Here is a 22,710-nt window from a genome sequence, read left to right on the forward strand (position 1 = left end):
ACTCGGTCTTGCTATGGATGGCATGAATCCATTCAGTCTTCACTTAACTTCTTACAGTGTTTAGCCTATAGTCCTTGTAAACTATAATATCTTGCCATGGCTTTCTATGAAGAAAGGACACTTCATCCTTAGCTTGCTCATTCTTGGGTGCCACAAAGTCAAGAACATGGATGTCTACCTCTATCCATTATTTGATAAGCTCAAGATTTTGTGGGAGGAGGGGGTTGTATGGAAGACATTAGCAAGCACTTCAATCTCGCGTAGACAAAGTTGACACTCTAGATTGGCTCCGGATGGAGAAAGTGGTTTTGGGAGGTCTTGTGTAGATGTAGATTCTATAAGCCCATGGTCCATTCCAGAGTGGGTTACTACTCCTCACTCTCATACCGATTCTAGAGAGATTAGCTCAGGCAGATGTTGTGGAGGCACCGATGCAATGTCTCCATCTCATTGATCTAATGCAGCACTAGTGCTTACAAGCACTCATCTCACGGTATATGTGTACAAGTCAGCTTTCTGATGAGCTTAATGATATCCACAAATTATATTTGGACTTGATATAAAGCTTCTAAATTAGCACCACACTCTGACTGAGATTAATGAATGATTACAATCTCTGTTAGTGTTACCTAGTGTGATTAATATTGAAAGAAGAAAGCTTGAAGCTTTCTAGCAATGGCTTCCAACAAGGTATACAGTTAGGGTTTTGTTCTGTGTGAGCAATCAACATGATTTTTCTAGAAACCCTCTCAGGTGGAGATATTTCACTTGGGGGGCTACAAATGCCCTATATTGGCTCAAGGGATTGCACCCTATGTTGCCCATGGTGCAGCTCAAAAGTTCACACTATATGAAAGTGCACCAATCTGCATTTTTTGCAATGTCGTGCTCCTGTGCCAACAACATTAGGTTATTTTATGCCAAGATACTACACCATGAGTTGAGAAAGAGATATCTAGAAGAAAGCAAGGAAATATATGCCCTCCTTTGGCCACACCAGCTTCTCCAAGGTTTACAGCTCTAGTTTGGCTATGGAGGTTGACATGTTCAAGTGAGAAAATGGCATGCTCATGTGCACTTAGTGGAGATGAACTTAACAAAAGCTTTTCGAATCAAATATGGCTCTGATACCACGTTGCAATATTAGAGTGAGCAAGAGAAAGTGTACACAAGAGGGAGAGAGAGCTCAAGTACAAGAAGAAGATCTTGCTTAATGAGTTGTTCACAATTACAACTGATACACCCTCCCCCAATTTGACAGTGACTTCTTGGCTATTTAAATAGCCTCTAGATGGCTAGGGTTAGGGTTTTCTCCCACCCTCTAGTCCATTCACACTAGCTACCCTTATCCACCCTTGCATGTATAGGGTTCACATGCCTATCTCTCAACACTATCATATCAAGTCCTTCCAACACTAAAGAAGTTAATATGGAGAACATAAAATCACCTCTTTGGAAATTTTCCTTGCAACAATAAATTGATATTCTTCAACATTATTTGAATGTAGTCATGTGGTCACTTCAAGAGCATAAATGCCAACAAAATCGACAGAAGATGATGATCATATTGCTCAGATCTTGAAGGGCGTATTTGATGCTCAACAAATCAAGGACTAGAAAATCAATTGTAACTATTTTCAATTTTTTAATTTTATGGAGGAAATGATGAAAATTTTATTTTATATTGGTTGAGCCACTTGGAAAGCACAATTAGAACTTGGAACTAATTACAACTAGATACACAACACTAGAGACATTGGATGGGACTTCTATAGTTTCAAAAACTCGCAACTCCCTTCGATGACAATCTTTTACCTTGTCTCTCAACACTTCGCTCTAACTAGCCATACATTCTTCTCCCTAAACCAAGAAATCAATAACACAAGATTAGCATTGAGTTTTTAGTGAGCTCACCTATTTTACCTTCTCCCATTGTAGTCCAAAAGCTTGAAGGCTCTATATTGGTTCTAGGAACCAAGAAACATGATCCGATGCCATCACTCATTCGCATCCACCACTAAGCATGCCAATTAGTTGAGAAGAAAGTAGAGTAGAAGAGAAAACCAAAAAGTCTATGAAGAGCTTCACCTTCCCTCAGTCCCTTAATCAACATACCTCTCACACACTCTCTCTATTACTCACTCTCAATAATGGAGGCAAGGTGATAAAATAGAAAGCTTTAATAGTTGCATTGGCAGAGCTATTGTAGCATGGATGTACCAAAAAGGTAAATAAAATTGAGACCTCCCACCTTATATAGAGACAAAATAGGGTTAAGATTAGATCACCTCTCTAGAGTGGCACCTTGTTTTAGGGTAAGGGTTAGGGTTTGCCCTCCTTTTGCGTTTAGGGTTTTTACAATTGTGACTAGCACTTGCACCGTGTTTTGGAGATCAATCAATCCTTAAAGCATGCTTGCACTAAGCCTAAATAGACTTAACCAATACTATTCTAATAATAGATCCATATGTGTAACCCATGCAACAATTGTGGGTATGATAAATACAATTGTGGGTGATGATATAATGTGTAAAGGTATTGTGAGTGTTGCTCTCACAAAATAATGCAATCATGATAATATGATATTCTCATGAAATATAGAATAATACAAGTCCCCAAAAATACTACACTAAAGCTCCACCAAATAATAATCCTTCAAAAAACTACTCTCTAGATTTGTGCTTTAACCTTCCATTTTAGCCTTCTCCAAATATAATTAACAAACCAATTGTTGCAATACATGATGTGATGATGGTGATGCATGGGTGCTTGTTTCAAGCCATTTGTTATAGCCTATGTGGGGATGATGGCATCAAGATTGTGACGTTTGTTGCAATCTATGCACCCTATACAGAGGAGATGATGGTGAAGCAAAAGATGATGAGGATGAAGATGATCGTGATAAGGAGAGACTAAAAGCAACAAGCACCTATACGTAGCAAGATGAGGTGATGTCATTGAATATGATGGTCTCAAAGGGCAGATGATTGATTTTGGAGGGGAAGAGATTCAAAAAAGGAAAGGAGAGGGAGGTGCCTCTTATTGCTATTTCTTGATTTTCCTTGCTTTTCTTTTGCCTTGCTTTTACTTAAGGCTAAAAAAATCAAGCTAGCCCCTTACTCACTCGTGGGGAGTTCTCTGTTTTCCTATTGACCCTTTGTGCCTTTCTGAGTTTACAAGATACCCAAGGTATGTACCATCAAAGCAAAACGTCCAAGAAAGGAATACCATGCATGATGCCCTTGTTTTGCAATCACTTGACTTTAATAGACATTCTTCCTAGTAGTCATTGATGCTAGTGGATTTGGAATAGGACAGCTAATAGCAATTGAGGTCAATTGCTATCCCCCCCCCAGGGGTATGATGGCAGGAAGCATATTCCACAGTGGATTTCATGAGTTCTTTATTTCATGGTGGATTTTGTAAGGTTTTGCATTGGATTTTGTAAAACTATATTTATTTGCCGCCCGGGCTCGTGCACAAGGTGGATTCCTTATGCGAGAAGTTGACGAGGACGCCTGTCCTTTTTGGGTGTCATGTTAATTTAATGTGCACATGGGTGACTTCACAGCGGGTGATTCCGTAAAATACATATTTAAATTAATGGACGTTTATGAGTTTAGAGTGCACTCGTATTAAATTAAGGTTAGGATAGAGTTTCAACCTATTTATTTATTTTGTAGCTGAAGACTGCTAGGTATTCACTTTTTTCGGTTTAATTTTATTATTTTCTAACAATTGTGAATGCTTCAGTTGATGTGTAGAGTAGGCGGCAGTGGCATTAGGGAGCACTGGGCAATAGCATGTATTCAAATTACCTAGAAAGAATTATCATTTTTGATGTGCGTGCATCTTATCATTAAATGCATGGCGCTAATACTTATTTAGGCGGACTTATTTATTGAAGTGCTTGACAAATATTTATTATCTTGTATACGCATGGGCGCATGATTTAAACATTTCATTATTAGACATTGTATTTGGACACATCTTGACTTTTGGGCCGCCCAACTACTTTATTTTTTATTTGGACAAAAGGAAACACAAATGCTAAAGCATGCTTATTGTAAAATTTAGGCTATTTTTGAGCTTGGAGATGAATAAATTTATAAATACATGCCTCGTGAAGCGCTCACACAAGGCATGGGGGGAGATTGTACCCAATTTGTCTGTTTGCCTCATATGGTGCAAGTCTATCTTATTGTTTTTTGAGATAAAGTAGAGTTCTTTTGTTCTTAGAGACCTTTCAGTGTGCTTGCTACGTACACATCCAACATCCGATTTGCACACCACATACTCAATTGTAAGTGATGTGCATGAGTACAATTGCAATGTATCCAGGAATGACACCATAAGTTATGTGCAATGCAACTGTCTATTTACCCTAGTGCTCAATAATTTTATGATTTAAAAATAAGCATTGTGAAGTCCAAAGACGTTTCTTTCAATGATTTCAGCATACATGTAATATTGCATTTGCTAAGGGTCAGCACACCGAGCATTCTCGTGCTGCTCGACCCTCTTAAACTTAAACCATGAACGTATTATATGCCATGCACAAGCAAATAGACCATAATTTAGAACCTTATCAGCCATTGCTCACCCTTAAAACCCCTCTTTCTCTCTACTATTTAGGTTATGCATGGGTTGATAAGTGTAGAAGATATTTTTTCATGTATTTTTCTTATAAAAGTGGTAAAAACTATACTTTAACATAGAGACAAGGCTCAACTAAGGCTTACCCCTCATGCTCCAGCCATGTCATACATCCACGAACATAAAGCATGTTTTTTAGAATTTTCTAACGCAAAATTTCTTTTTTTTTATTTTTCTTTATTTATTTAAATAAAAATATGATATTTTTTATTTGTGGGTTGGGACCGATTACGATCACTAAGAATGGATTTTACATTCATTTCTAATCCACATGAACCCCAAAATCACAACAAAACTCCGAAAATTTTTTCATTTCTATAAAAATCACATAATTGCGAGTTTTGCATATTTGGATATAAATTATAATATAATTAAATTTTCTAGTTTTCTTCAAGATTTCTAATAGATTTTTGCATTAAGAACCAAAGGAAACCATTTTCGAGCATTTTCATCAAACATCTATCATAAAAAAAATGCAATCTACTACTTACGTTTAGAATCACACTTTTAGAGACACGTATTTTGAGGTTGGGAGGCTGATGACGCTCTCTTTTGGGCACTGATGCTCTCTCACAGTCCCCTCGATCTATGATCTCCTTCACTCCAACACCATCATTCCATCAATATCTTTCATCATCAAACCCCATCTCCTTCTCGCATGAATTGATCCATAGAAATAAGCAATAACAGGAGTGAGGAGTGAGAATAGAGAAAGACTAAAAATAGATCTATTTTTTTAATGCATCAAATTCGATCATTTTTTGAGCAATGATGGGCGAAAAAATTTAGGATCTCATGCCTAGAGCATTCCTCCTAATTCCCATGATAAATAAACCTCATTTTTTGTGTTCAAAGAGTAGAGAGAGAGAAACGGAAAGACTCCATATCCATGAGCCTTCAGGCTCTCAAGCTCATTCCTTCATTTCCACACACTCTACTGAAAAGCACACACACACTACAAGATAAAGTGACCTAGTGTAAATGTAGACTAGACTGACTAACTCTAGTCAGGTCACTGACTGACTACTAACTCGACTTATTTAATGTAGTCACATGTAGATAGCTGTACACACTAGTTGTCATAGATGTCGGTCATAAATGAAGACACATTGACGTTGAGCTTGATTTCTAACACTCCCCCTCAAGCTCAAAAACAAAACTCAAATCATCTGCATCACTCCAAGTAGCTGTCTAAAGTGAATGAACTTATCTTTACCAAGTGATTTGGTAAAGATGTCTGCTACCTGGTCTTCAGTCTTCACATGCTCCAAGTCAATCTGATCTGCTAAAACCATTTCCCTGATGAAATGGTAGTGAACCTCAATGTGTTTTTATCTTGCATGATAAACAGGATTGCTTGCTAACATAACACTACTCAAATTGTCACAGTATAACTTGACTTTGTTGTCTAAGTGTACTTCCAAGTCATTTAGTAACTTCTGTAACCACTTAGCTTCACAGGCCGCTAAGGCCGCACCACGATACTCTACTTCCGTATTGGACAATGGAATTGTAGGCTGTTTCTTACTCTGCCAACTAATCATGCTACTACCCAATCCAAATGCATAGCCACTGGTTGACCTCCTGTCATATGTGCAACCAGCCCAGTCAGCATCAGTGTACCCCATCAAGTCAAGGGGTTTCCCATATGCATAAAACAACCCATGATTTGTGGTACCCTTTACATATCTCAGAATTCTTCTGACTGCATCCAAGTGTGGTTTGCGAGGCTTCTGCATGAACTGACTGATCAGCCCCACAGCATAACTCAAGTCAGGTCTAGTGATCGTGAGAGAGATCAAGCTGCCTACTATATGTCTGTGCATAGTAACATTCTCAATCTCTGTCTCAACATCAATCTGCAGCTTGACATTCTGCTCCAAAGGCGTATCCATAGGCTTGCAATCAGCCATACCATATTTCTGTAACATGTCATGAGAATACTGCTTCTGTAGCAGCCATATGCCTTGAGGTGTAGAAACAACCTCAATCCCCAAAAAATATTTCAGCTCTCCAAGATCCTTGACCTTAAACTTAGCCTGTAAACATGTCTTTATTTCTGCAATCCCATTTTCATCATCTCCTGTAATGATTAAGTCATCAACATAGACAACTAGAAAAACATAGCCACTATCTGTCTTCTTCACAAACAGACTATGATCAGCATCTCCCAATCGGAAACCATGTTGCTGTAAATAACTGTTGATGCGAGCATTCCATGCTCTGGGTGCCTGTTTCAACCCATATAATGCATTTTTCAGCCGACATACATGTGTTGGAAATTCTGGATGTACATAGCCTTCAGGCTGTTCCATGTAAACCTCTTCCTGTAATTCTCCATTGAGAAATGCATTCTTTACATCCATCTGCCATAGTTTCCAGCCTCTAGCTGCTGCCAAAGCAATCACAGTTCTAACTGTAGCCGTCTTTGCTACAGGGCTGAAAGTCTCCTCATAATCAAGACCATACTGCTGCGCATACCCTTTTGCAACCAGTCTGGCCTTATATCTTTCCAATGATCCATCTGATTTACATTTTACCTTATACACCCACTTGCATCCAATAGGTGTTTTGCCCTCAGGAAACTGTACCAAATCCCATGTACAATTTTCAGCCAAAGCTGAATATTCCTCATCCATAGCAGCACGCCAATTCTCATCTGAAACTGCCTCATCAAACTTACTTGGTTCTCTAAAACTTGTTACTTTTGTCATATAAGCATAATGACGGGCTGAATATCTAGTGTAAGTATACCTATCAACAGGTCATCTAACCCTCTCTGATCTCCTGAGCTGTGGCTCACTGTGAGCTTGCCTCTCATGAGGTGGCACATAACGGCTCTGTCTAGCACCTGGCGTCATAACAGACGGAATCCCCAATTCACTATCTAAGCTGTCACTGCTAGATGAATCATAACCTGCAGTGAGTGGACCTATTACATCTTCAAAAACCTTTTCTTTTCCCTTATCTGTTCTCCCCCTCACTGACATATCCGTGTCAGTGGATGCAATAGTGCGACTCCGTAATCGACCTGTCCAAGGACTCACTGTAGATGATACATCACCTGTCTGACTAGTCATGGAAGTACTCTCTGCAGGAGTATTTTCAGCATGACTCATACTGGGTGAGCCATCAGTAGGCACTACAACAGGATTCCCATACCAAGATGCTAACTCATCAAATACTACATCTCTGCTTATGAGTGTCTCATGCATAGAAGGTACATAACACTTGTAAGCTTTCTGTTCCTGTGCCTATCCAATAAACACACTTTTCACTGCCTTAGGATCCAATTTCTTCCTCTTCTCATCCGGTATATGCACATATGCAATACTGCCAAATACCTTCAAGTGTGAAATATCAGGTTTATGACCATACAACCGTTCATAGGGAGTGACATCATGAATCCTTACTGTAGGGGTTCCATTCAGCACATATACATCAGTCACCACTACTTCAGCCCAATAACCATTTGGCAGACATTTTTCATTCAGCATAGCTCTAGCTGACTCCATCAAATCCCTGTTTTTCCTCTCTACAACACCATTTTGCTACGGTGTATAACTGCATGTGAGCTATCTTATGATCCCATGTTTAGCAAGATACCTGTCAAAGTAGTTTGAGACATATTCACCTCCTCCATTTGATCTCAAATATGATATGTAACAACCCAATTCATTTTCAGTATGTTTCTTGAAGTCTTTGAACGCATCAAATACATCATCCTTATGTTTCAAGATATAAAGCCAAGTGTACCTGCTGAAATCATCAATAAATGAGACATAATATCGTGCACCGCCAAAAGAAGCATTATGTGAAGGACCCGAGACATCAGAGTGTACCAACTGTAAAGGCCTAGTGCTGTTTTTTACATGTCTCATGAAAGGAAACCGTGCCTGCTTTCCAAACTGACATGCAGGGCATACATTACCAAAATCATTATACTTGAATTTAGGTAATCCAAGTACTTCTTTCTGCTGCATAGATTTTAGCTTTTGTACATTGACATGTCCAATCCGCTTGTGCCAAATCTCTACACCCCGAATGGCACACTCATCATGTGCAAACATAGCTGCTTTAAGTTCAGGAATGGTCACTTCCAAAGTAAACATCCTGCCATCCCTTCTGCCCTTGGCAATTTGCTTGCAGCCATTTTCATACTCCTCAATGAAACATCCATCCTTGTCAAACCTCACTTGCAGATTCTGTTCTGCCATTTGACCCACAGACAACAAATTCTTTGTTACGGTCGGTACATGTAAGACATCATGCAGGCCTTTCTTCTTTCCATCAAGCATCATCAATGGAACAATCCCTTTATGCTTTATGTCATGTTGGGTATCATCCCTAGTACATACATGACCATGTGTACCTACAACCATCTCATCAAACCACTCTCCATGTGGGGTCATGTGGTTTGACGTACCAGAGTCAATGTACCACCTGTCATCTCTATCATGTCTCGATGCATTTTTAGATACATGCTACATGGCAAAGAGTCTATCAACTGACTCATCATGGGCACTACTAGAAGATGCATAATGCCCATGTTGTTTCCCTTTTGTCTTCATGTCATTCTGCTTTTTGTAACATTCCTTCGCTATGTGCCCATACTTACCACAATAATGACAATCCTTGTCCTTGTTGGACTGATCATTACTTCCAAGATCCAGATCCATCTCCTCTTCCTCGAGGTAATCTCCCCCTGCCTCTAAACCCACCAGATCCACGCTGGCCTTGTGTATTTGCATCATGCCAATTACTCTGATGCTGTTGCTATCCATAAATATTACGAGTGTCACCACGACCTCAAAATGAACTACGACCTCTACATCCTTTGCCATGCTGGCTAGAGTACAACACAGTGTCTCTACTCTGAGATGCACTAGAACCTGTATTCAAACCAAGTTTGACTTCCTCATGTAGCAAAAAAAAAAACTAGCTCTTCCCAGCTAGGGGGCTCTTCTTTGATAGAAATGGAAGTGTCAAAAGCTTTGTACTCTTTGCCTAAGCCATTCAAAGCAACAGCAATCATATCATCTTCTGATACACTTGAGCCAATAGTAGCAAGTTGATCAGCTATGGTCTTAATCTCCGTGGTATATGTCTGGATGCTCTTGCCATTCCTTGACATGTTGTTGAACTGTTGTTTCAACTGAATCTTTCTTGCATGTGTCATGGTTCCATAAATTTTCATCAGTATGTCCCAAGCATCCTTCGGAGTCTCACATCCAGTGATTTGAATTACCATAGCATTAGATATACATAAGGAAAACCAATGCAGCACCTTGCATGCTCTTTCATTCCATAGCCTGTAGGCTCTTTTCTGTTCATTTGTTGGATTGTGTGCAGGCAACTCAAGAGCAACTTCATCTCCTGTACATAAATCCCAATAACCTCTGCCAACCAGAAAGTTTTTCATTCTGAATTTCCATAATGTAAAGTTCTTATTATCCAACTTCTCTCCAACTATCTGAGTGATATTGTCAGTCCCATGTGCATTAGCCATGATGCAATAGATAGTCTACTGACTCCCTGCAGTCCAATAAGTATTAGCCATGATGCAATAGATTGTCTATCAAGTGCCTGACTCCCTGCAGTCCAATAAGTATGACTGACTAAGTTCAGTCCGTAACTTATTGGACTAAGTTCAGTCCAATAAGTATGACTGACTAAGTTCAGTCCCATGTGCATTAGCCATGATGCAATAGATTGTCTATCAAGTGCCTGACTCCCTGCAGTCCAATAAGTATGACTGACTAAGTTCAGTCCATAACAGTTTATGACAGTTTTTTGCACTAAATTGCAAAAAAAAACCAGGGTATTTCAACCCACTCACACCCCAAAACAACCCACAAACAAGTGGTCTCAACTGTAGATATAACTGTCAATACATAAGCTATGTGTTTGCTTCAACTTAAGCTTATGTAACCTCACTGCCAAGGTACATACATGCAGTCTGAAAACTATAAACTGTGAGTAACTAGCAGCAATTTCAAGTCCAAAACTGAGTGTGTCAACAAATTCAGTTTCACGTTGCAGTCAACCAGAATTCAGCATGCCAAGCTCCAAGCAGCTCCAAAATGTCTTTTGACCATATCATACATTTACTTTGTAGTGGCAAGTTCAATACATGAGCATATGAGTAGGCATAGACAACCTATCTTCATTGACCAATGACATAAACCTCATGAGCTGTTTGTAATTAACCAGGACAGTGTAACTGCATTTATTTCAGCTTCAAAATTCAGTTTTCAATGATGCTCATTGCTTGCTTCAATTCTGCATGCATTCAGCATGTATAGGCAAGTTCATATAGATGATGGAACCCCCAAGATGACCTGTATTGCTTCAGTAATGCACAGTACTTGTCATTGACTCTGTATGACAGTTTTCAGCCTGCTGTCATTGATGGAACCTAGAATAAGCCGGCACTGGCTCGTGCACTAGCCGGACCTCTATCTCACGCGCTCAACAATCCCACGGCCTCGCGGCTAGGAGCGCTGATGACACATACATTGCCTTCCTAAATGTCTTGCGTTTGTATTACGTCGTTTGTAGTCCACTCTTCTCTCACCCACTACTCCTCAGAGGGAGTCCCTTACACATTGCCTAATGGCACAAAGCACAAACATAGGGGGTCCTCCAACGGCTGAATGCCGCCACCCCTCTGCGACTCTCCTACACCTTGGGGATTGGCCCCTCGATGCGTCGCTCAACATATAAACATTTCGCACAAAATCCACTCAAGGTACCATTTAATCGTATACAGGAATGTACCATTGTCCTTACTTTTCTTTTCCCTAGACCCCACGACTAGCCTATGGCTTAGGGTGTCATGTCTCTCACTCAACGTGGGTCAAGGTCCTAATGAAAGGAAATGCTGTGCGTCCAGGATGTCTGATACCTTTAAATATTTCCATGATTTATGCATATTGTGGATGCTAAGTGCTCAAATAGTTATGAAATCAATATTGTGCATATGTGCAAAACATCCCTTCAATGATTTTCAACTACCGTTCTTATGCGGCGTTGCACGAATCTAGCACCGAGGAAACCCTCATGCTACTGGGCCCTTATTTTATAATTATTCACCGACTTATATGGCATGCAAACAAGGCAGCAATCTTTTCATCATTTGACTCCACATTTAGACACATTCTAACCACTCTACCCTTCCATCGATCCAATGTTGTATTATTGTAAGATTTATAGGGCATTTTGCCATCATTTTATGTGTAAAAAGCGGAAAAAACACACTAGAACAAGAAGGTGGGGTTGAACTGAGGCAAATCCTCATGCTTCAGTCCCCACAAACATTCACAAATATTGTTCTTAATTATCACTAATTTTCCGCACCCAAAATGTAATTTTCCCCTATTTTTAGTGATTTTTCTCTATTTTCCTTGTATTTTTCCTTATTTTTTGCATTATTCTATTACTAAAAATTCAAAATAGGTTATGGGCTGTGACCCTTAGTTCCTTCTTGCAACAAAAATGAAAATTTAGTTGGTGTTCCTATTCATTTTTTCATTTTTATGCCCAAAAACATCATTTTCCCTTGATTTTCCATATTTTACGTGTTTTAGTGTATTATTTTGAGCCACAAGATGCATATTTCTTTGATTTTCTAATTATGAATATCAAGTACTCATGGAAAACAGCAACATAAACAATTTTTAGCCCACATGAACAATATTTTATCAATCAAAAGCCATGAAATCTCAAATTTCCTTTGAAAAAATTGAATTACCGCTTATTTGCGTGTTTCGGGTTTCATGTCCATGGCTGCAAATCGGAAAATCAGCAGCACTTCATGCTCATGACAATCACAAATCACCATTTCCAGCCCGTGGAGCAATCCGATCGATGCCGGACAAGCCTCCACCATTCTTTCTTTTTCTTTTCTCTTCTCACATGAACTTCCCCTTAGAGGAGAGAGAGGGAGGAGAGAGAAAGACTAGATTTCCATCTGAGCATTCAGGCCATCAATTGAGGAGTGAAGGGTAGCGATAGAGTCAGCATTCAGGAGGGAATGAAGCCCTATAATCCATTGGGGGGGTTGTTTGCAGCAGGCAAGTTGCCTCTCCATCCTCCATGGCGCATTTTTCGGGCGCCATCTTCCTCCACGTTTTTTCATCCCTCTTTATTCTCTCTCCACGTTTTTTTCTTCATAAGGTGCATAATTTTTTTTTTGGGGGGGGGGGGGGGGGGGGGGGTGTTTTCCAAACTCAAAAGGCATGCTCAAATTTGGCCTCCCAAGTGTCCACCTTTTCATATCTTGACCATTTCGTGGCCATTTCCCCGTCCGGACTCCGAATTGAGCTTTGAAAAATCTTGGGTGTTCGACTTGGCATCCCGCATTGACCGGTAGCTCGTGTCAACCCACACGACCGTCGAAAAAATTATGAAAAATCAACAAGTGTCGCTCGGGCACCTTTAAAGCACTTTGATGCTTAAAATCGTCCTAGATCGAGCCGCCAACTTTGACAGTGAATATTTTTCCCTTGATATTCATAATTTTTAGCTATTTTTAAGCACTTCCCAGCACATAAATTCTGCTCTCAATCATTGATTTTCATATCTGAGTATTCTGTCATTGACTGTGTATGATAGTTTTCAGCCTGTCATTGATTTTCAGATCTGAGTATTCTGACATTGACAGTGTATGACAGTTTTCAGCCTGTCATTGATTTTCAGATCTGAGTATTCTAAGCAAGAGATCTCAGCTCCAAGACATTTGATCCAATGTATACATGCTTTGACACATTCTTGTGCTCCAAAGATGCCTTTTGAGTGTAGTACAAGGCTCATGTGTGTCAGTAATGACTGAATGCATGCTGTCCATTCATGTTTACAGTAGTTCAGAAATGATTACAGGTCTGTGTCTGTAATCATTTACTCCTTGCACACTTCAAATACCTTCAATAGTGAGCATACATGCTCTATGAACCTTGTCCAGGTGCCCCACTGAAGATTGACAGGTTGTTGTCCACTCAGATCAGCAGGCGCAGATTTTCAGATACAAGTTGCTGTCCATTCAGATCAGCAGGCGCAGATTTTCAGATACAGGTTGCTGTCCATTCAGATCAGCAGGCGCAGATTTTCAGATACAGGTTGCTATCCATTCAGATCAGCAGGCGTAGATTTTCAGATACATGTTGCTGTTTTTCAAGAGACAGTCCACGATTTTCAGACACATGTTGCTGATTTGCACGAAGCAATCCACAATTTTCAAAAGGCAATCCACACTGATTCATTCCTTTGACTATGGCTTCATTTGCAAGTTGTCATGACCATTCTCCCACAGCCTCATGGATGAAGCTCTGATACCATGTTTAAAGAGTAGAGAGAGAGAAAGAGAATGACTCCATATCCATGAGCCTTCAGGCTCTCAAGCTCATTCCTTCATTTCCACACACTCTACTGAAAAGCACACACACACTTCAAGATAAAGTGACCTAGTGTAAATGTAGACTAGACTGACTAACTCTAGTCAGGTCACTGATTGACTACTAACCCGACTTATTTAATGTAGTCACATGTAGACAGCTGTACACACTAGTTGTCATAGATGTCGGTCATAGATGAAGACACACTGACGGTGAGCTTGATTTCTAATATTTTGGCCATGAAAGGATGCACCAAAAAAATGGTCCCCCCTTCCCTCCAAAAACGTTTTTTTGTGTTTATAGGTCCCTTAAACAAGTTATTAAGACTTAACATTAAAATATCTAGTTCAATTCTCAAGTTTTCACACTGTAGGCAAGTGGTTTTTTCACTTTTGAGGGGGCAAACGAGCTCGGATTCGAGATCCATCTAGACGACTAGCGTCGTGACATCAAAATCTAAGAACATGGCACCTGCCACGCACTTTTCAGCTCCCGAATCATGTAGGTACTTCATAACGTGAAACCTTACGAAGATTAAATGGGAGGTCAAACAAACTTTGATCGACGAATTAAGACTTGCATTGGGTTCTTGGCATCGAACTCCATCTAGGAAAACTCCAGCTCATCGATCTGCAACCATTTTGTTTTGCATGAAAATTTGGTCTTTTATGGTCTCTCGTGCTCTTTTCCACTTAAAGATGGGTCTTTAAAATATACTCTCATTGGCGACCATGGGATATGACAACTTAGCCCGTCGAATCCCATACATTAATCTATACAAACAATGACTAGAGAAAGCATCAAGATGCCATAAAAAATATACTCAACAAAGTACAATAACAACTCAACCTACCCCCTGACAAAATCAAGGCATGAGATTCCACAAGGGATAAGCCCAACATAATTTGACAGAAATCTAAAGTGAGTCGCTAACCAACTTCTCTAACACAAACTTGAACACTATATTGGGGAATATGGGAATTTCCCATAAGTTTGGGACACGTGGTCAAATCTTTGGATTTTTCATAACTTGAACACTATAACTCCAAATTGAGCGCTCTATAGCTCAATAGATTCTATTTTTCAAGCGCTTTCCAATGATAGGTCACATCATATGGTTTTGAGAAACTTATGGGCATGTTATCCAGGTGCCACCTTTTTAGTATTCAAAAAATGGGAATTGGGAGATTCCCAAACTCACTAATATTGTATTCTTGCTAGAGAACCTATCAAAGAGGTCATCCTAGTGGTGGTATGAACTACCTACTTAACGAAGGACAACTGGACCAAGATCTCTTACTAGGCGAGGACTCCTATAGCTTGGTCATCATAGTTTTCATGTAACACATTTGCCTCCCAAGGTTTCTATACTCGGGTGTGTAAAAAGGAGAGAGCTGAGCATAGAATAACATAAGGAGAATAGGGGATCGACCTCATGTCCTAATTATCCAAGAACCTACCAAGCTCTCACCAGGTGACACTTAATCCTTTTCTTTTTCTCACTTCTATTTTCACTCCAACCTTCCTTATTTATTTTTTGGCTAGCTGCTATCCCTAAGAAGACAAGGCATCAGCCTTGAGTTTGCACCTTGAGTCTGACTCGTCCCATGAACCTATCAGGCCTCCACAAGGCGATAATCAACTACTTGTAGGAATTTTATTTTTTTTCTTTTCTAACTAAGGGGTTTTATCTTTTTATATATTTAGAACTTGCTCTTCTTTGTTATTTTGGCAGGCTTCTCTAACTGCTTCACAATAGCAAGTACTCCTATTGATGCCAGGAGGCATATTTCACGGTGGATTCCGTGAGGTTTTACGGTGGATTCCATAAACTTTGATGACCAGGGCTCATACACAAAGTGGATTCCTTGTGCAAGAAGTTGATGGGGACGCCTGTCATTTTCAGGCATTTCATTAATTTAGTGTGTACATGGGTGATTCCATAGTGGGTGATTTCGCAAAATGAATATTAAATTAATAAACGTTTATGAGTTTAGAGTGCACACTCGTAATAAATTAAGGTTAGGATTTATTTCTAACCAGTTGATTTATTTATGTAGCTCAAGACTGCTAGGTATTCACTTTTGTCGGTTTAATTGTATTATTTTACTAACGATTGTGAATGCTTCAGTTGATGTGTAGAGATAGCAGCAGTGGCGGAGGAAAGCATTGGAGTCTAGCGAGTATTCGATCTATGGATTATATTTTAATAGGCGCCACGCCTATATTTTGTCATGTCTATTAAGGCATCGATTATTTATTATTATTTTGTATGTGCCCATGCACAAGGTTATGTTATTTCTACTTGGACATTGTATTGGGCGTGTCAGACTCTTTGGGCACCGTCCATTAGCTTTATTCCTATTTTTGTAAAAGAAAACTCAAAAGCTAAAAGCTTGATATATTTTTGTAAATTGGGCTATTATTGAGAATGAAGATGGAATATACATAAAATACATGCTTTGTGAAGCGCTCACACAAGGCATGGGGGGAGATTGCACCCAATTGGTCTCTTGCTCTTGTCATTCATGCTTTTTACCTTGTAACTTGTGCAAAAAGTAGAGCTCATTGTTCTTGGGGACCTTCCGGGATTCACTACGCGAGCATACAACGACCGATCTGCGCACCAGTGGTATCAGAGCGAAGCTGAGATCAAGAGCTTCCAATAGCTACCCATCTCGCGCGAAGGCGGAGCTCCTGGAACGATCGGGCTCTATGGTCAATCTCGTCGCGAATCGTCGATACAAGCAAACTTCTGGCGATCAAGAACCCCTGTTTCTGTCATCAGATCGCGAAGGACCGGGCTGTATAAGCGGAGAACCACTCCATCTCCATCAACAAGTCGTGGTTAATCAGAGAGATACTTAAGTCTCAACTCCATATCTTTCAAGACTTAAGTAAGCTTCAAAGCTTAGAGTATAGAAGCTTAAAGCTTCAAAATTTTTTAATCGAGGTCTCAGAGGGGCCTCCAATTTTTTTGCACGGCGAAAAAAAAACGGCCCCCCCCACGAATCAGTGTCGTTTTTTCATAAGCCCCCTCCCCATTAAGCTTAAGCAACTAAGCTTAATCCATTAAGCTTAATCAAACAAGTAAGACAAGTCATCTCTGGTCAACAACTCCAGGCCACACACCACCGAAGTCAAGTTCTGCAAGTAATCAGTGATCAAGTTCTGCAAGTTCATTAAGTCGGCTAAGTTCTGCAAGTCTGCAACTCTGCAAGTCACATAAATCTGCAACTCTGCAAGTTAGACTAGTCACCAATAAGAGTCAGAAATGACTTGTGCTCAAAACTTCTAGAAGGACTGTTCCTGCGCAGAAACTCCGAACTGCAAAGTTGTTCGATGGAAGGTATTCTACCCATACGCAGGTTTGCTGAAGCATTTTCAGCATAGAATAAGGAAAAATCGCAGATTTTCTGAAGATTGAGAAAGAAATACCCAAAAACACATAAGCCTTGTAACCCCGAACTTGAGCTACGCTCATCCCGCTAACTTGATTTTGAGTGAGAAAGGTCTTTTGAGTTTTACAGGATGGCAGATTCACATATGGATGATCTTATGGCTGAAGGTGACCTACCTGAACCTATGATGGAGCAAAAGCTAGACTTAATTATGATGCAATTGGAAGAAGAACGAAGGGCTAGGCAAGCATTGCAAGCGCAACTGGCAAAATTACAAAGAGCGTCTACCGACAAAGAAGAACCTCAAGCTGAAGATCTGATTCGATGTACCATCGACGCCACTCTTGAAGCTCAAACCATTCGCAAGGAATCAAAGATAAGTAAACGAAGTTTCAAATTTCTTACTTTCAATGGCATACGAGAAGGAAAGACTGTTCTAGCATTCATTAGTCAGTTTGATGACTATTTCCATGAGGAAACCTATGCAAAAAAAGATAAAATCAAGTGTGTTACTAATCATTTGGTAGACAGAGCATTACTTTGGTGGACTGTAGTACGCAAGAGCATAGAATGTCCTACTACTTGGGAAGATTTCAAGAAGAAGTTCATGAAGAATTTCCTTCCACCGCAATTTCATGAGAAAGCTATTAAGCAATGGGATCTACTCCAGCAATGGGATCGTGAGCCTATTCCTCAGTATACAGAGTGTTTTTGGAATGCACTCCTCTAGCTACGCATGCTTGAAGACGTACCAGAAGTGACACATAAGCGGAAGTATTTGTCTGGACTTCTTGGGCATTACTACGCTGAAGTTAACATGTTCAAGCCTGCTACTCTTGAAGACGCCATTTCACTAGCTCACGACATTGAAGATAAGCTACACGGTAGAGACAGATGACCATAGCAATTCCAAGCCAATGGTAATTATGGATCTAAACAATTCAATTCCAATTTTAGAAGATTTAATCCAGGTCGTTTCTCTTCATTATCTTTCCGCAAGAATTGGGTAAAACCACCTGCATTACCATCCAATGTAAATCAAAATCCTAAGCCTATTCCACAGCCAAATCCAAATGTACCTAGACTTCCCTCCATTGCAAACAATGTAACCAAAGCCAAGCCAATAGTATGCTATAAATGCCACTAGCTTGGACATCTAGCAGCAAATTGTCATTTAAAGAAGCCACCAGCTCATATCAACTACCTTGGAGCCATGGATGAAGACGAACATGAGGATATGCCTGATTTCACTGAAGATGAGGACGACACTACTACTACTTCCGATACTTTACCAGGTATGCCTACTCCACATTCTTTATTGACTATGAAATGTTTGGTGCATGGAAAGGAAAATACTATTTTGCATGATGACGGTAGTACTCATGACTTTATTTCAGCAAAATTGGTAAAGGAATTGAAATTACAGACTGTACCTACGCATTATCGCATAAAAGCTACATTTTTAGGCACCAGGTATAATGATACACAGGAAGTGCAAGACTTAGAGATTCAAATTGGTTCATACACTGAAAGAAGAAATTTCTTAGTTGTTCCATTACAGTCGAGTGACATTATTTTAGGTATGCCTTGGCGACACCAGCATAACCCAGATATAGATTATTCTACACACACAATGAATATTAATTTTCAAGGAAAATCTATTACATTATATGGTATGCATGCATCTAATGTCTTTCCACTGCTTTCGCATGCTCAAGCTAAACGTGCATTACGCAAGAGTAGTAAATCCTATCTCATTTGGGTGAATGAATTGTAAGTAAAGGAAAATCATATGCACTCTAGGCATAAAGAATTTCTTGCATACTTTAAGGACTGTTTTGCTGAAGACCTACCACCAGGTTTACTTCCTTCACGTCTGAAAGACCATAATATAGATTTGATCCCTGGCACACAACCACTTGCAAAGCACCATATAGACATAACTAGATAGAGCAAAAAGAAATCCAAAGTCAAGTTGAGGAATTACTAAATAGAGGATTGATTCGACCTAGCAGTTCTCCATTCGGTGCACTTGTATTGTTAGTGAAGAAAAAGAATAATACCTATCGTATGTGCATTGACTATCGAGCTTTAAATAAGATCACTGTAAAGAATAGGTACCCTATTCCTAGAGTTGATGACCTTATGGACAAATTGCAAGGATCTATTATATTTAGTAAAATTGACCTTAAGTCTGGTTATCATCAAGTGAGGCTAGATAAGTCTGACATATTCAAGACTGCATTCAGAACACAGTTTGGTCATTACGAATTTTTAGTCATGCCATTTGGATTGACTAAAGCACTTGCTACCTTTAGTAGAATGATGAAGAGGCATATTTCACGGTGGATTTCGTGCCACGGTGGATTCCGTAAACTTTGATGACCGGGGCTCATACACAAAGTGGATTCTTTGTGCGAGAAGTTGATGGGAACGCCTGTCCTTTTCGGGCGTTTCATTAATTTAGTGTGTACATGGGTGATTCCATAGCGGGTGATTCCACAAAATGCATATTAAATTAATAAACATTTATGAGTTTAGAGTGCGCACTCGTAATAAATTAAGGTTAGGATTTATTTCTAACCAGTTGATTTATTTATGTAGCTCAAGACTGCTAGGTATTCACTTTTGTCGGTTTAATTGTATTATTTTACTAACGATTGTGAATGCTTCAGTTGATGTGTAGAGATAGCAGCAGTGGTGGAGGAAAGCATTGGAGTCTAGCGAGTATTCGATCTATGGATTATATTTTAATAGGCGCCACGCCTATATTTTGTCATGTCTATTGAGGCATTGATTATTTATTATTATTTTGTATGCGCCCATGCGCAAGGTTATGTTTTTTGTATTTAGACATTGTATTGGGCATGCCAGTCTCTTTGGGCACCGTCCATTAGCTTTATTCCTATTTTTGTAAAAGCAAACTCAAAAGCTAAAAGCTTGATATATTTTTGTAAATTGGGCTATTATTGAGCATGAAGATGGAATATACATAAAATACATGCTTTGTGAAGCGCTCACACAAGGCATGGGGGGAGATTGCACCCAATTGGTCTCTTGCTCTTGTCGTTCATGCTTTTTACCTTGTAACTTGTGCAAAAAGTAGAGTTCATTGTTCTTGGGGACCTTCCGGGATTCACTACGCGAGCATACAACGGCCGATCTGCGCACCACCTATGACAACTACTTAGCAAGCGGGAAGGACAAGGCCATAAGGACTACCCTCTATCACAGGTCTTTAATGCATGAAAATGTCTTAACAAGAGGTAGACAACTACTCAAATCCCCCCATATATACCTAGCCAAGCCCTAGGACTTCATGCCTTGATTGCCAATCCCCACAAATAAAAACAAAATAGCCCCCACATACACATATAATATTGTTAGCTTAAGAGAAAAACTTGGAAAGGCGATGACACCACTTGGAATGGTCACAATAAGCTCCTGTGCAGCAAAGGCTCCCTCCATGCACTTCATACAACCAATGTGATGGAATCACTAAAAGAGAAAACCATTAAACATACTTGCATAAAATAGACACACAATCCTCTTGGCCTAAAGAGATAGAACATTTCACAACCAACAGAATGACCCTCTTGGCCTTATGAAATAAAACATTTGAAATCGACAAAGACATCCCTCTTGGTCTTATGAAATAAAACATTTTACTACCATTCAGAACACTGTACTGCTGAAACGATCCCTTGATCCTAACATTACTCTACTAAAGCACAAAACTGACCAAGGATAAGGCCTCTTAGGCCCTACACTAAGTGCATCAAGTTATTAGCTAACCTCCCATATAAATAGCAAGGGGTGTTTGATGAATATGACAGTACACAATCCTATGTGTCCATGACAAAGTTAGAAGGTGCTCACTTGTGACTTGACTCATAACCCAGACTAACCATCGGCGGCTAAAATATGACATGTCAGCAAGAAGATCCCAAAGTTGTCCAGGGCTAATGTTAGGAGGTAATTGTAAGGGCTCCGAAGCCTAGACCACAATTGAAGAAGACATCTTCCACAAAAGCATAGTTAGCTAGGGAATCCGCAAAGCGATTCCATTGTTGAGGAACTAACTGATAAGTCACCGTCTCAAAGATATGCAACATATCCAAGGCTACACGATGGTACATCCGTAGGATGGGATCTCATACATTGTAAGTCCCATTTAGTTGATTGATTACTAATCGTGAGTCACCTTTAACCAATAATCCACGGATACTACCATAGTGGGCTACATTCAGCCCTATGATCAAGGCCTGGTATTCTGCTGTATTATTAGCAAAAAAGGGTCCTAAATAGACTCCCATCTTCATGACAACCCTATGTTGGGGATCTTCAATGACAACACCAACACTCACGTGTTTAGCAGGCCCTCTGGAAGCTCTATCAAAATAAAGAGTATAAACTCAAGCTTCATTGATAGGCCATGCCCTAATAATCAGCTCACTCGTACATACGATAATCAAAATCAAGTTGAGAGAGAGGATGTATAATAGGCACAATCCCTCCTTCCTCACTATACTTCATAGGAATGCTAGTCAAAAGTAGTTGACAATTGGTAGCAGTAGGCCTTAATCTCCCATGTAAAGGATCCAGCTTGCCACTCAATAACTTGATACCCTTTGCTCCACTAGATCACTCGACCTTGGTGGTAACGTTGCTCAATATACGAATATCAAGTTTTGTACTTCATAGCCCAAAGATCATAAAGGGCTTTCATTCTCCTCTTCCCTACTTTTTGATGTGGCAAAGAACAACCCTAGCTTTGATTTAATCTCTAGCTTGCTCTTGTGTTTTATAATGCACTTCGATTTCGTTCAAATTTTACTAGAATTAAAATTAGAAAAGCCCTTCAGTGAATGTATCATGCAAATTTTACTAGAATTAAATAACCCTCTTGTTGATCACATGTGGGTACACTTTTATTTTTTAAGATACCTCGCCCCACAAGAGAAATTGGTTATACTACATTTATGTAGGATGTTCCTATAACATTGCTCACCTTAAGTAATCAACATTTCCTTTTTCCACAACATAAAGTTTTGGAGCGGATTCCGACATTTAAATTATGTCTTATGTTTGAATAGTGAGGCCTTACAAAGGCTTATGTAATGTAGTAGAAAAAACCATTTCAAAACTTATGTGAATTTGATCGATGGTAGATAAGGACTCGGAAAAGCATACCTAAACAATGAAATGTTGCATATAGAGCATTTGTGTGTTTTAGAGTAGAGATTTTTGCATTATCTCAA

Source organism: Lygodium microphyllum, chromosome 7, assembly GCF_053477565.2.
Source record: "Lygodium microphyllum isolate KBCC chromosome 7, Lygodium_microphyllum_v1.1.10, whole genome shotgun sequence".
Lineage (NCBI taxonomy): Eukaryota > Viridiplantae > Streptophyta > Polypodiopsida > Schizaeales > Lygodiaceae > Lygodium > Lygodium microphyllum.